This window comes from Synchiropus splendidus, chromosome 10 (genome assembly GCF_027744825.2).
Source record: "Synchiropus splendidus isolate RoL2022-P1 chromosome 10, RoL_Sspl_1.0, whole genome shotgun sequence".
NCBI lineage: Eukaryota > Metazoa > Chordata > Actinopteri > Syngnathiformes > Callionymidae > Synchiropus > Synchiropus splendidus.
The window spans coordinates 19,915,798-19,930,634 of NC_071343.1; the positions used below are offsets into that span (position 1 = coordinate 19,915,798).

The following is a 14,837-nucleotide window of genomic DNA, read 5'->3' on the forward strand; positions in this document are numbered from 1 at the left end:
GTATGGGATTCAAATTCTGATTAGATTCAGGACTGTTGATGGAAATGCTCGCCCCTAAACTGAATACTTTTTTCTATCTCTCATGTCATTTGAATCTGAATATATCAAGACTGTATTTGTCAGGGGGAAAGAAATGTAAGTGACAAATTTTTTAAAAATCTTCAGCACTTTTGAAGCAATTGCAGAGAGGATAAATGTCTGTCAGAAGTGGGATTCGAACCCACGCCTCCATTCAGAGACCAGAAGTCCCATGGTTAGGAAGGTTTATCACCTTGAGTCTGGCTCCTTCGACCACTCGGCCATCCTGACAACTGACCTTCAGAAGGTCGTCAGCAGCTGCATAGAAACTGGAACAACCAGTGAAAACCTGCAAAGTTCAGCGATCACAGCTTTCAGCATTTTTTTTTCCTGTTTATATAGATGATTTAAATCATATTTTGCTCTTTCCATCTGACTATTGTGTGCAAAGTAATTAATGTACATTTACCCCGCAAATGATGATTTTGTTTTTGCAACACAAACCTTTTCACGAATGAAAGCAACATCTTTGTCGTGTTACGGTGTGTGAATATAAAAGTAGTGGCCTCATCACTGCATTTAAGTTTACAAATAGAAAAGGTTTATTTCTATCCATTATTACACAGCATCACCAGGTGTCACTGGTTTATCAAGGATAAAACTACTTTGAGAACAAATTACATTGGAGCATTAGAGTGCAGTTTACACGCTCCATCCACAGCTCCTTTTGGGATTCAGTTTGACACCTGCGTATTACAGGTATCAAGTGGGTCCACATTGACACAATGGGTAGAAACGGTTTTGAATTCAACCTCCAGTGTTCATGTGGAAATCAGTAACACATACTCCAGTACTTCATCTGTGATGTTCATTCTCACCTTCCTCACGCATCAATAGGGTCATTTGCATTCAGACGTCTCCAACAGATCATGTACGGTTGCAACAATCCCTATAAGAACGGGTGAATTCATTTTATATTTCCTTGCATGTTTTATATCATGATAAAAAAAAGGTCATTGTTGGGGTTGAACCCATGATCACAATGTTATTTGCAACCCTCATTTTGACTGGAGACATTCTGCAGACCTGTCGAATGAAGAACAACATATTGGATGGGACTGAAGGCTCACAGTGATGTGAAGAAAAGCAAAGTACCGTGACCGGATTCAAACTGGAATTTCTGTGGCTACAACGCAGAGTACTAACATGGACACGATCAGAGCTTCTTGGAAACATCTTTCTTGAGCAATACAGACGAAAAAGTTGTGATGAAATGTGTGTCATGCACTGTGCTAATATTCTTCTCGTGGAGTCAAACAGTGTTTTATTTCTGCGTCATGAATGAAAGATTGGTTGACCATGTGTTGAATCAGGTCAACCGGACTAGTAACAGTCAAAGAAAACGGTTCAGATATGTGGATGACACCCGGGTCCTAATCTAAAAGGATGAAGTGGAACCCTTCACACAACACATCAACTTGGCAGACGGACACATCAAATTCACCCAAGAAGATGTGGAAAACAACAGACTACCTTTTCTGGACTGTGCTGTAAACACTGAAGCAGACAGAAGCCTGAACATCGAAGTGTACAGGAAACCAACACACACCGACCAATACCTCCAGTTTGGCTCTCACTAGAACAAATACTTGGAGCAATCAGAACTTTGAGACATCGAGCCCAAAACATCCCCAGCTCACCTAGGGGGAGAGAGAAGGAGCAGATTCACATCAGGAATGCCCTTCAAAAATGGGGCTACCCCAACTTGACCACAACATCAAAAGGGAACACAAAGGTCTAAGAAAACAATGTCCAGTGCCGTAATGGCATTGTTTTTCCCTATGTGGCCGGGGTCTCTGAGAAACTCCAAAGGATCTTCAGCAAACATGAAGTCCGGGTTCAGTTCAAACCATGCAACACCTTAAGACAGAAACTCGTCCATCCCAAGGACAAAACGCCTCACCAGAAAAGGAGCAATGTGGTTTATCCAGTCCAGTGCAGCCAAGAGTCCCAGACCTTTACATTGGAGAAACTAAACAACCTCTCCACAAACGAATGGCCCAACACAGGAGAGCCAACTCCTCTGGACAAGACTCTGGAGTCCATTTACATATAGAGGACAAGAAACACTCCTTTGAAGAAAGCACTGTCTGCATTTTGGCAAAAGAAGACCCCATTAGCATAATGCTGACTCTTGTCACCCGTCACACTGGACTGGCTCCACCCCTGTCCATCAACATCTTGTCCCATTCAGATGGCCTGATATAAGCATGAACTCCAACCCAGCTCAGTAGAACTGACGAAGCCTCTTGGATAGAAAGCCAAACGTTTTCTTTGACAATTACTATTCCGGTTGATCCTGATTCAAACCTTTGCAGCGTGATCACCCGGGTAACTGAGCACTCTCACAAACCACCTCAGATTCTTCATTCCACAGAGCGTTGTCTCTTCATTTCCAAAACACCAGTTTAACAGCTCTCCTCGTGTCTGAAACACACCTGTGTCATAGCAGGCCAGTTAGCTCAAAAGCTGATGATGCATCTTATCATCTGATGTGGCTTATAGATGGATCAACCGAGGCAACAACGGTAAGAACGGTAAAGAGGAAATCCTCTCCCACATCTTCATCATCAAATGTCCCCTTTTGCCTGAAACAGACACGATGACTGTGAGTCTTCCGCCCCATCTCATGTGTAGCCGGATGGCCTGAGGGAAGAAGCTTCTTCTCATCCTCTCAGTGTTGGTCCTCAGGAGGCGGAACCGGCGTCCTGATGGTAACAGGGAGAAGAGAGAAAGTCCAGGGTGGTGAGGCTGACCGAGGATTCTCTGAGCTCTCGACCTGCATCGTTTGGTGTAGGTGTCCTGCAGGTCTGGAAGTGCTGTTCTTATAGACCTCTCAGCCGAGCGGACTACTCTCTTCAGAGCCAATAAGTCCTGTTTAGTGCAGCTACCCATCCAGGTGGTGATGCTCCCAGTCATGACGCTTTCAATAGTCCAGATGTAGAAGTTCCTGAGCACCTTGACAGGGAGTTTGAAGTCTCTGGGGCGACGGAGGAAGAAGAGACACTGCCTGGCCTTCTTCACGGTCTGGTTGATGTGGCGTGACCATGAGAGGTCTTGTGATATGGTCACGCCAAGGTATTTAAAACAGTCCACTCTCTCCACTACAGACGCTCTGATGTGGTGTGGACGGATGTTCTTCGCTGTTCGTTCTTCTCTCCTCCAGCAGGGGGCACCACCTCCTGCCAGCTGTTGCTCTCAAAGCGGGCATAGAAGTGATTGAGCTTATCTGCCAGAGATGCCTTGACACTGGCGGCGGGTGGGCGTGGTGCTTTGTAGTCTGTGATGACGCCGAGTCCCTGCCACAGCGCCCAGGGTTTGCTGCCTTCCATTTGCTGCTGCAGTCTGTTGGCATATCGCTGTTTGGCGGCTTTCACGGTTTTAGCATAAGTGGCAGCCCTGTATGACATCATGTCCTCGGCCCAGAGCCCAGAGGTCAGTTGGTCAGTTGCTCTCTATTGATACCTATCGATTGATTGAACAAATTCATTGCAGGAACCTCATCACGCCAAAGTTGAAAGATCATTCTGGAACAAGCCCATTCACTAGTGTGATATAGGGCAGTATGGTTACAGAGGGTGCACAGAAACTAAAACTCTCAAAGGAGTCCCTCAGATGGGGCTCATCTGGGTTTTGTACCTGGCACCTCTCGCACCTCAGGTCACCTGCTGAGACTTTCAATCAAGGTCTCCTCATATGGTATTGAGAAAGGAAACATCTGGCTCAGAGAACAGTATAAAAACAGTTTACTTACTCAAGGTTACTCGATACTTGATACATGTATATTATGTTGTTAGGTGTTTATCACTGTGAGTTTGTTTCTGAAATAGACAGTCACTCAATTCCAAAACTCCTGCCCCGTCTGTAACGTGGCTTGACAGCTGTGTTGGTGAGATATTTTATTTGATCTTTTTCTTTTTTCATATTCTTTCATGCGTGTGAAGATTTCAAGATGGTTCAAGAAATCCTCTAGTTTTGGAACTTTTCTGACTTCGGTTGCCCGTCTAGCTCAGTCGGTAGAGCATGAGACTCTTAATCTCAGGGTCGTGGGTTCGAGCCCCACGTTGGGCGTAGTATTTTATCTGCCTCTAATCTGGGTGGTCTACATCCTTGTGTCCACACGATGCACCGACTGCAGAGGCAAATCTTCCCTTCTTTGTGATACGTTTGTGTCTCTGTCACACAAACACAGAACTCCAGCACAAATCAATGTAGTACATATACCAGGACTGTAGGGACGCTGTAATGCTCTAGCACGACGCATGTCCAAATCAGGCCCGTGTGGTAAATATTAGCACTGCAGCATAAGCAAATGTACCAATGAGAGACATTGGTATTTACAGACGACACAGTTGATCTTTCATTGGACTCAACAATGAACTACAGGTGGTCAGAGGCACGAGAGCGTGGCCGTGTGTTTCCAGCGTTTTTAGCAGCTCTGTGGTCACCTGCTTCATGCTTCAGACTGCTGAGACTGCTTCGACCGCTCGGCCATCCTGACAACTGACCTTCAGAAGGTCATCAGCAGCTGCATAGAAACTGGAATAACTAGTTAAATTCTGCAAAGTTCAGCAATCACAGCTTTGAGCAATTTTTTTGGACTGTTTATATTGATTGTTTAAATTATATTTTGCTCTTTTGATGTGACATTTATGTAGTTATTAATGTACTATTGCTGCTCAACTGATGATTTTGTTTTTGCAACACAAACCTTTTCACGAATGAAAGCAACATCTTTGTCGTGTTACGGTGTGTGAATATAAAAGTAGTGGCCTCATCACTACATTTAAGTTTACAAATAGAAAAGGTTTATTTCTATCCATTATTACACAGCATCACCAGGTGTCACTGGTTAATCGAGGATAAAACTACTTTGAGAACAAATTATATTAGAGCATCAGAGTGCAGTTTAAATAGCATCAGTTTCTTGGTTAGGAACAAGGATTGTGGAGTCCCATTTAAAATGAACACAGTGTTTTCAACGTCCTTGTTCCTTCCTGGTTCTACATACATTTAAAATGTAAGAGTTGTTTTATCAAGCAAAACAACAGCTGACTGAAATTTGCATCATTTGGACCCTTCATTTATTTTCTTTGTTGCCACAGTCTCGTGAAAGGAACCGGACGCTGCCCAACCTCTGAGCACGTGATTTTGTCCTGGAATGCAAAGTAAAAAGTAAATGTAACTTATTGACACATCATTAACCGTAGCTGGGATTTGGAAGAGTCAGCCTGCCACAAACAAGGAGCAAAGTTTTCAAGGGTCAATACTTCTGTATTTCTGAAAATCTGTGCATCCGATCTGTGAGAAACACAAAACCAAAAAAATAAGGGACCAGAGAACATTCAATCAGGATTATGGCATGTGTGTGCATTTACTGTAAATGCATTCCATTTTTATGGTGAATGTGTTCGTGTTGTGCGGCCAGCGGGTGATACACTTCTCAGGGCGTCAAGTCAGGGCAGAAGGAACCACAGAAGCAGTGTGATGCAAGCTTCAGTTTATTCCACATCAGCATAACATCGTCTCATCGCTTGGCATCGCTATGCATCATATTGTTCAAAGTACAAACACAATAAATAGTGGCTGGATCAAGGGCGTTCCTCGTACCAGATACACATCGTCACACACGTGCACTGCCACATTTGACCTCCAGGCAGAGTCGCTGAGACAAGACCTTCAGGGAGCTCCAGAGAAAACAGACATTCCTGTCTACACCCCAAGTCTTCTAGCCGCTCCTCCATTCGGACACCAGAAGTCTCATGCTCATACTCTAGTACGGAATGGTACATTCGTACATGATACTCTCGTACGTAATCTGTGATGTTCATTCTCACGCATGTATAGTGTCATTTGCATTCAGAAGCAACAGACCATGAACGGCAGCAATGATCCCTTTTTGAACGCATGAATGGGACATTAGGATGGAGACAACACAGACAAGGTAGATAAGATAAGATAATGTGCACAAAAGAACTTGAATCTCAGATTCTTCATTCCACAGAGAGTTGTATCCTTAAACCTCTATATGAGCAGGCCGGTTAGCTCAGATGGTTAGAGCGTGGTGCTAATAACGCCAAGGTCATGGGTTCGATCCCCTTACTGGCCATTATTTGATTTTAGAAAATTCCACCCACTGGTAATTTTAACAGGAAGACCTTGCCAGAAGAAAACTTTCCAGCCGTCATCATCGTTCCTCAAAGCTAACCTGAAGGGATGGTTGAAGAAAAGACGTTCGAATTCAACGTTGAACAACCGGGACACGAATTCGGGGCTTGTCTTCGGTCTCGCTGGATTGACTAAAGAACTCCAGCTTCTTGATATTGGTGTCAACAGGGCATACAAAGCTGGAATGCGAACTGTGTGGGAACAGTGGATGATAGAAGACGAACACACGTTCACCAAGACAGGGAGACAATGCCGAACAACATACGCCTCTATCTGCCAGTGGATCGTAAATGCCTGGCCTGATATATCAGTCTCAACTGTAGTCCAAGCTTTCAGAGAGGCAGGAATCATCATTGAACTGCCAGACAACAGCAGCGACACTGACTCGAATAATGACGACTTTGACCAGACGGAGCTGGGCATGTTGGATGCTGTATTCGCCCGACTGTTCAATTTTGACACTGAAGAAGAAGAATTCCAGGGGTGTTGAGTTATTGGGTTATTGTTATATTGTTATTGCTTTGCACTGTTTTGAGACTTCCTATATTCCTATATATTCCTATTCCTAACTATATCTAGTGGACTCATAACGCAACCCCAGCCACGACTCCAGCTTCTATTCTATGTGCCTCATCATGTGGTACTATGGCAGGACAAAGGGGTAGGAGTCGCAGGTCAAGTTCTGTGTGTCGTGTATTCAGTCTTCACAACAAAGATTCCCCAGTGCGTGGCATACAGCCTCTATTTAATGAGTCACACCTGTGTGTCCCTACCCATCATCCCACTGGGTAAGAGACCACACCCCCAAGCACCCGCTACAGTATGCCGATATATGGAGTCAGTTTTAAAATAGGCCATTCATTCAAGGTGCGTCTTATAATCCAATGCACCTTATAGTGTGGAAAATACGGTAACCTTCAGTGAAACCAGTGATTCTTCTGTCACCTCTGGGACTCTGCACCTGCTGGCACTCTACGTTGTGTCTACTTGGATGCGTGTGCAGCATGGAGAGAAAAGACACTGGCCAGCGTTCGAAGATTCTGTTTTTTTGAAACACGACTCGCATTAGTCCACCACAACCACAAAACAAACAACCAGTCTTTCATTTACAAAAAAAAAAAAAAAAATGAAACACTATTGTTTGACTTCATGAGAAGAATATTTACTCAGTGCATGCCACACATTTCATCACAACTTTTCTCGTCTGTATTGCTCAAGAAAGATGTTTCCAAGCAGCCGTGATCGTATAGTGGTTAGTACTCTGCGTTGTGGCCGTAGCAACCCCGGTTCGAATCCGGGTCACGGCACTCTGCTTTGCTTTTTTTTCATTCAAATTTGTAGGTGCAGGTTTTTTTGTCAAACCGATCTGGAGCACACAGTTGAATCAATGGGGTTAGTTGGATGCTGCTTGTTTGGTTAAAACAAATAGCTGCACCCACATGGCCCTTTAGGTATTTAGTTTGACGCCCCAGATGAAATATGAATTAGTGTTAGTAGAACAGAGAGAGCTGCTGACTTCCATGAAGATTTGAACTGACAGAATGAATCTACATCAAAAGCCAAGTATATGTCTTTTGATGTAGTTTAACCAGTAATTCTTCTGTCGCCTCTGGGACTCTGCACCTGCTGGCACTCTACGTTGTGTCTGCTTGGATGTGTGTGCAGCGTGGAGAGAAATGAGACTGGCCATCATAATCCATATATTAGATATAAGATATTTTGGGTCCTTGTGTCTCCATTTACAGAGGTGTTTTTTGTTCAGTTATTTTAACTTAGGTACTTAGTTTTTTTTTTTTATTATTCTCTTGTGAGGAATTGCAGTGATGGAAGATCACAGAAACTGTACGCGACACAAATTCTGATAACATTCAGGATTGTTGATGGAAATGCTCGCCCCTAAACTGGATACTTTTTTCTCTCTCTCATGTCATTTGAATCTGAATATATCAACACCGTATTTGTCAAGGGGGAAAGAAATGTAAGTGACAGATTTTTAAAAACTCTTCTGCGCTTTAGAAGCAATTGAAGAGAGGAAGAATTCGAACCCACGCCTCCATTCAGAGAGCAGAAGTCCCATGGTTAGGAAGGTTTATCACCTTGAGTCTGGCGCCTTCGACCACTCGGCCATCCTGACAACTGACCTTCAGAGTCTTGTCAGCAGATTCATAGAAACTGGTATAACCAGTTAATGCAAAGTTCAGCGATCACAGCTTTGAGCAAATTTTTGATTGATGAATAAAATCATATTTTGCTCCATCTGACTTTTGTGTGGAAAGTAATTAATGTAGATTTAACTCTCAAATGATGATTTTGTTTTTGCAACACAAACCTTTTCAGGAATGAAAGCAACATCTTTGTTGTGTTACGGTGTGTGAATATAAAAGTAGTGGCCTCATCACTACATTTAAGTTCACAAATAGAAATGGTTTATTTCTATCCATTATTACACAGCAGCACCAGGTGTCACTGGTTTATCGAGGATAAAACTACTTTGAGAACAAATTACATTCGAGCATTTTATATTTCCTTGCATGTTCTATATCCATGATAAAAAAAAAAGGTAATTGCTGGGGTAGAACCCATGATCACAATGTTATTAGCAACCCTCATTTTGACTGGAGACATTCTGCAGACCTGTCCAATGAAGAACAACATATTGGATGGGACTGAAGGCTCACAGTGATGTGAAGAAAAGCAAAGTACCGTGACCTGATTCAAACCAGAATTTCTGTGGCTACAACGCAGAGTACTAACATCGACACGATCACAGCTGCTTGGAAACAACAATACAAATACAAACTATACAGACGAGCGAAGATGTGATGAAATGTGTGTCATGCACTGTGCTAATATTCTTCTCGTGGAGTCAAACAGTCTTTTATTTCTGCATCATGAATGAAAGATTGGTTGACCATGTTTTTGTTTGCGGTTCTGGTGGTTTGAAAAGTAAGAAGTCAAGTCATGATCTTCGAGCCTTCACCCGCCCACAAATATAATGGTGTTTAGGAAGGAAGATTTACTCCTTTAATCCATTTGAAGTGGCGTTATGAAGATTTAAATTGGGCATGTGAAGGTTCAGAACAGCTTTTGGTGCTCATCTTGCCTGGAGACCATGTGCCTGATAACAGCACCGCCTGAACAGGGATTTGAACCCTGGACCCTCAGATTAAAAGTCTGATGCTCTACCGACTGAGCTATCCAGGCTCTGGACATGGATCGTGGTGTGGAAGCAGAGGACGTTGCGCATCATCGGTTTAACTCATGCTTTGCAACGCAACAGTATTGGTTGAGACTGATGTATCAGCCCAGACATTTACGATCCACTGGCAGATAGCAATTGTACAGGTCTAGACAACTGAAGGATGAGACCACTTTGCTCTGTGTTTGAGTGACAGACAGCAAACAGACACACAAACATAACACATTGAAGGAAAGATCTGACTCTGGGTGCATTGTGTGGGCACAAGGATGTAGGACAATTTCGTCTTTCCAGAAACTGTACTGAGGCAACTGATGCCCAATCTAACCCCCTGATAACATCTCTTAAAATGGACTAAAGGAATGAAATACTGCTTCTCCATCATCAGTGAACCTCTATTGTCTTTCTCTTCTTCTTTGGCTCAGAATTTGAATCTCAGATTCTTCATTCCACAGAGCGTTGTCTCTTCATTTCCAAAACACCAGTTTAACAGCTCTCCTCGTGTCTGAAACACACCTGTGTCATAGCAGGCCAGTTAGCTCAAAAGCTGATGATGCATCTTATAATGTGCCTTATATATGGATCAATAATGGTTAATCATGAATACCGTAGTTAGGGAGCATCACTTAAAGGTACGTACACACCGAACGCGACTTTTCAGTCGCTGTAGCGCCTGTCGTCAGCAGCAGGTAGCTTGCTCCTGTCGTCATTAGTCGCCACCTGTCCGGATCGAAAGTAGGTCAGTCGCCGGGGGACGTGGTCTCAAGTTGTGTGCGTGTGAATTGTGGATTTAAAGATGGCGGAGCTTGGTCACATACAAGCAGTTGCGACGCTTTGTCTTTTGGGGAAAAAAAGCAAAAAACGACGTCTCTGGGTTCATGATGTCCTCCGAAATCACTCGCAATTCGCCGAGTTTCACCACCTCTTCCAGGAGCTTCGGCTGAATGACGAGCGGTTCCAGCGGTACTTTCGGCTGAACCCAGCCAGTTCGACGACCTGTTGTCCCGGATCGGTGCTCGGATTTCCCATCAGGACACCAACAATCCCCGCGGCTGAATGGCTGTCCATTTGCCTAGTCAATGTGTAATGTTATGAAGTGCATCGCATGCGCCGACCTTCCTGCGGGGGAACGGCAGAGGAGGGAGGCCCTCCGCTCGTGGTTCGGTGGCCTGGTCGAGAAGGCTAAGCCGCCCAAGCCCAAGGCTCGCCAGCCCACGACCAAAGGTAAGGGCAAGCGGCCGAAGATGAAGTCCTGGGACGAGTATGATGAGAGCGACAAGGTCCGGGTATCCGTGGAGGAGGACCTGGAGCTTCTGTTTGCCGACGTCCCCGCGCCGGCTCAGGACTTGGCCCTGCAGGAAGGCCCGAGTGAGGACGAAGAGGAGGAAGCGGCTGCTCCACCACCGAGACGTTTCCCACTCGACAATATGCCCAAGCTCTTCGCGTCGGCGATGGAGAGGCTGGGATTAAAACCCCCGCAGGACCCACATCCTCCTGAGGAAGAAGACTTGTCTTGCTCGGTGCACGAGCTCAAATCCAAGCCAAAGAGGAGGCCGTCGACCACGTGCCTGAAGATTCCGTCGTTGTGGGGATTCCTAAAGAAGGACATGGAGGCCCCAGCGAACGTCAAGACTCCAGCCGATGCATACGAACCGTATGCAAAGGTGGACAGAGTCGACTGGAGGAAAGGCCTCCCTCCGCTGGGCGACTCGCTGGCCTTGTGCCTGGCGCCAATCCTTCACCGAGGGCAACAAGGAAGCAGGTCATCCCGGACGAGCATTCTCGCTATACTTATGCCCTGGTGGACAGGGTATACAATTGTGCGACCCAGGTCACGGCGTTGGCCAACAATATGTCTCTTCTGGCCTGCTCCATGGACAGGATGCTCTATGGCAAAGAGGACCTGACCCCAGAGGAGCTACACGAGGCCCAAGTGTCCATGGCCACCTTCTTACGGATGGCGCAGGCCTTCATCAAGGCCGGAGCCAAGCGCTGTTACAAATGGCAGCGCGGAACATGTGGCTTGGCCTTTCGGGACTGGGGAACAAAGAGAGACGCGTCCTCACTGGTGTCCCCAATTCTGAGGACTCGCTGTTCGGTGAGGGAATTCCTGAACACGTGGAGAAGCTGGAGAGTTCACGCAAGACGGCGGGCTCGCTGTCGAGCATATGGGCTCGGAGAGGAAGCAGGTGCCTCCTTAGAAACAAACAGAACACTCCAGAACACAGCAAGAAATGAAGCTGTAGAAAGTCCTACTGGACATCTGGACTTGTTCCTGCGCTTCCTTCTGGGTCTTTCTCTGCAGACCAGTCAGAGTCTCCTCCCAGGTTTGTTGTCACTGACAGGAAGTAGATACTGGACACACAGCAGAGCTCATCAAGAAGAAGATAAGTGAGAAAGTGTCTCCAGAGATAAACATCCAGCTGTTCCATTGTCTGAGTGAAGTGAAGGACACTTCTCTCGTGGAGCAGGTCCAACAGCAGCTGACATATAGAGCTCTCTCCACAGATTAAGTGTCGCCTGCTCAGTGGTCCACCCTGGCCTTCATCTTACTGTCCTCAGAGGAAGGTCTGGGGGTGTTTGACCTGAAGAAATACTCTGCTTCTGTGAGAGGCTGCTGCCTGTGGTCCAAGCTTCAAAGGCAGGTTTCTTTTGTTTTGTGAGTTGTAAACTCTGGGTTGTCTCTGATATTCCTTTTCTTGTTAGTTCATTATTGAGTTAGTCTTTCACGTATTTTGTTTAATTGTGTCTCTGACCCGGTCTGCCATTGACACTCTTCTTGTAGCAGCTGGGGCCTGGATGGTGTAGGTGACCTGGTGGCGGTTCCTTTTATCGTGTGCTGTGCTGTCGGGGACACGTTTGCATGTTTGTGCAGCTTGGATGCATTTTTTGGGTTCATCAGTTTGTTGTGTGGTTGGACCCGCTGTCTTAGAGGGTGTCCCCCATCCTGGTGCGCCCCAGCTCCACTATAGTCTTGTTACTTTTATTTTAGATTCTTGGATTTTAGAATTATTTGTATTATTAAAGTATCTATATTTATTAACATGCAACTGGAACCCTGTCTCATGTCTCCCGAGTAAGTGGACCTGCGTGTCCTGAGTTATTATTCTGAAATTCCCAAGGTGGCGTTGTTGGACTCTTAATTTGGGCTGTATTTCATATACATTTGGACGCCGACCACCGTAGGGCGCCACAAATACAACAATTGATACATTCACACAGGCTACCCACGTGGTATTGAACGTTTCTATATTTGCTTCAGACAACGGATGACTCTCATTGGGAAACTCTTACCTTAAGCAGACATACAATCACTCACAAACAATTTACTTTCATGAGATGAGGAGCGTTTACCCCTCGCTTTTACTGCTCACCTGTGGAGCACACGAGAACGACACGAGTCAGTTTTGCTCACTCAGTTGTTAACTGAGCTACGCATGCGTCACTCATGTGCCTCACGGCGCATGTGCACCACCTCCTGGATAAATAATAATCCAACTGTTTCTCACAAAACAGAAAACATATTGTGTTAGTTCAAAAAATAGGGGGTGAATGGTTTTTTTTTCTTTTTTTAACTAATCAGGTTATTTTCTAACCCACAACAGAATACTGAAGAACAAGGTTTTCAATGAATCATTTCTTATACATCTTGTTTCTACAACATCATGAAATATGTTTCATCCAAATGTTACTACACGAGAAATCTAACTTTATGAAACCATATGCAATATAAAATGAAATGTATGAACATTTTTGCCAGTCTAACTCGTTATGTTATGTAGGTTATCATTACACGCGAAAATATTGACAATGAAACGAATGAAATTACAGATTTTTCACAGGTTAATGTTAGCTCAATGTGGGCGGAGCTCAGCCCATTCTCCAGGCTGCAGCCAGGGGCCTCTCGACCCACATGGGGCCTCAGTGGACTACCTGTAAAATTACGACTGTCAGGCTCCCCTTGACTTTTCAAGTGTGTTTCTCCAGGATGCTTTCTCTTCATGCGGAACATTTAATGCATGTTGTCACTCTGCATGAGAGCCACATGGAGCGTACGGGGTGGAAAACTCACACAGGTGTGGAGAGTGAGAGCTCTGAGAGAGCATTGGTTGTCATGTCTATTAGTTACTAAATCAACGGTAACAAAATTAAATGTCAAAAATTCAACAGATAATTGATTTTAAATGCTCCGGAAATTACACATTGATCAATTAACCGCTATTAAGGTTGCTATGTGTGGATTCTCAAGCCCTGCTGTCATATATTGATGTTATTATGAGGCATATAAATTTAGGTCAGAATAAATACACGCCACTGGTCCTGACCAACCTTCGTATTCAGGTCGCCAATGATGATCCTCAGCTCATGTCGTGGCTGGCTCTCCATCTCCACCTGCAGCTGGTCGTACAAATCCTTTTTTATATGTTCACTTCATCAATCCTATCTCCTATATCGCCTATATTTTTTTCTCCTCCATTTCTTTAAACACGTTCTCAAGAATTGGATTGGAATTGGAATAACAGCATCAGATTTATAATCTGTAGGACTAAGGATCAAGTCCCTGTTCGGGCAAAGTATTGATGAGCAATGCATTTTGTCCACATTTCTGGAAGTGCTTTTCGTTTGTTCTTTTTTGTTCAGTTGCAAGTTTTTTTAACTATGGTACTTTGTTACTGTTAATCATTCTCTGGTGAGGAATTGCAGTTATGGAAGATCACAGAAAGTATACTTGAGACAAATTCTGATTAGATTCAGGATTGTTGATCTAAAAAATAGGCCCATTAAAAAAAAACAGTTAAACTGGCAACTTTTTTCTCTCTCATGTCATTTGAACATGAATATATTAATACAGTATTCGCCAGGGGAAAGAAATGTAAGTGACAGATTTCAAGTCTTGAGCGCTTTACTCTTTCATACCCAACAGGCAATAAAAGACAGCAAGACTGGGAAACATGAACTGACAAAGAATAGGGCAGAGAAAAGGATCTGTCAGAAGTGGGATTTGAACCCACGCCTCCATTCAGAGACCAGAAGTCCCATGGTTAGGAAGGTTTATCATCTTGAGTCTGGCGCCTTCGACCACTCGGCCATCCTGACAACTGACCTTCAGAAGGTCGTCAGCAGCTGCATATAAACTGTAATAACCAGTTAAAACCTGCAAAGTTCAGCAATCACAGATTTGAGCAAATTTTTTGGACTGTTTATATTGATTATTTAAATCATATTTTGCTCTTTCCATCAGACTTTTATGTGCTAAGTCTCTAATGTACTTTTACCCCGCAAATGATGATTTTGTTTTTGCAACACAAACCTTTTCACGAATGAAAGCAACATCTTTGTCATGTTACGGTGTGTGAATATAAAAGTAGTGGCCTCATCACTACATTTAAGT

The 14,837-nt window shown here is 44.3% G+C and overlaps 5 non-coding genes across 5 annotated transcripts; 2 read left to right on the forward strand and 3 right to left on the reverse strand.

The window, feature by feature from the left end:
• Positions 1-199: 199 nt before the first annotated feature.
• trnal-caa (transfer RNA leucine (anticodon CAA)) lies at positions 200-309 on the reverse strand. Its single transcript has 2 exons — positions 272-309; positions 200-245 (listed from the first exon to the last, which is right to left on the reverse strand). It is a non-coding gene; the product is annotated as a tRNA-Leu (tRNA).
• Positions 310-4,076: 3,767 nt separating this feature from the next.
• trnak-cuu (transfer RNA lysine (anticodon CUU)) lies at positions 4,077-4,149 on the forward strand. Its single transcript has one exon. It is a non-coding gene; the product is annotated as a tRNA-Lys (tRNA).
• A 1,964-nt stretch (positions 4,150-6,113) lies between these two features.
• Positions 6,114-6,187, forward strand: trnai-aau (transfer RNA isoleucine (anticodon AAU)). The gene has a single exon. It is a non-coding gene; the product is annotated as a tRNA-Ile (tRNA).
• Positions 6,188-9,377: 3,190 nt separating this feature from the next.
• Positions 9,378-9,450, reverse strand: trnak-uuu (transfer RNA lysine (anticodon UUU)). Its single transcript has one exon. It is a non-coding gene; the product is annotated as a tRNA-Lys (tRNA).
• Positions 9,451-14,432: 4,982 nt separating this feature from the next.
• On the reverse strand, positions 14,433-14,542 carry trnal-caa (transfer RNA leucine (anticodon CAA)). Its single transcript has 2 exons — positions 14,505-14,542; positions 14,433-14,478 (listed from the first exon to the last, which is right to left on the reverse strand). It is a non-coding gene; the product is annotated as a tRNA-Leu (tRNA).
• Positions 14,543-14,837: the final 295 nt, after the last annotated feature.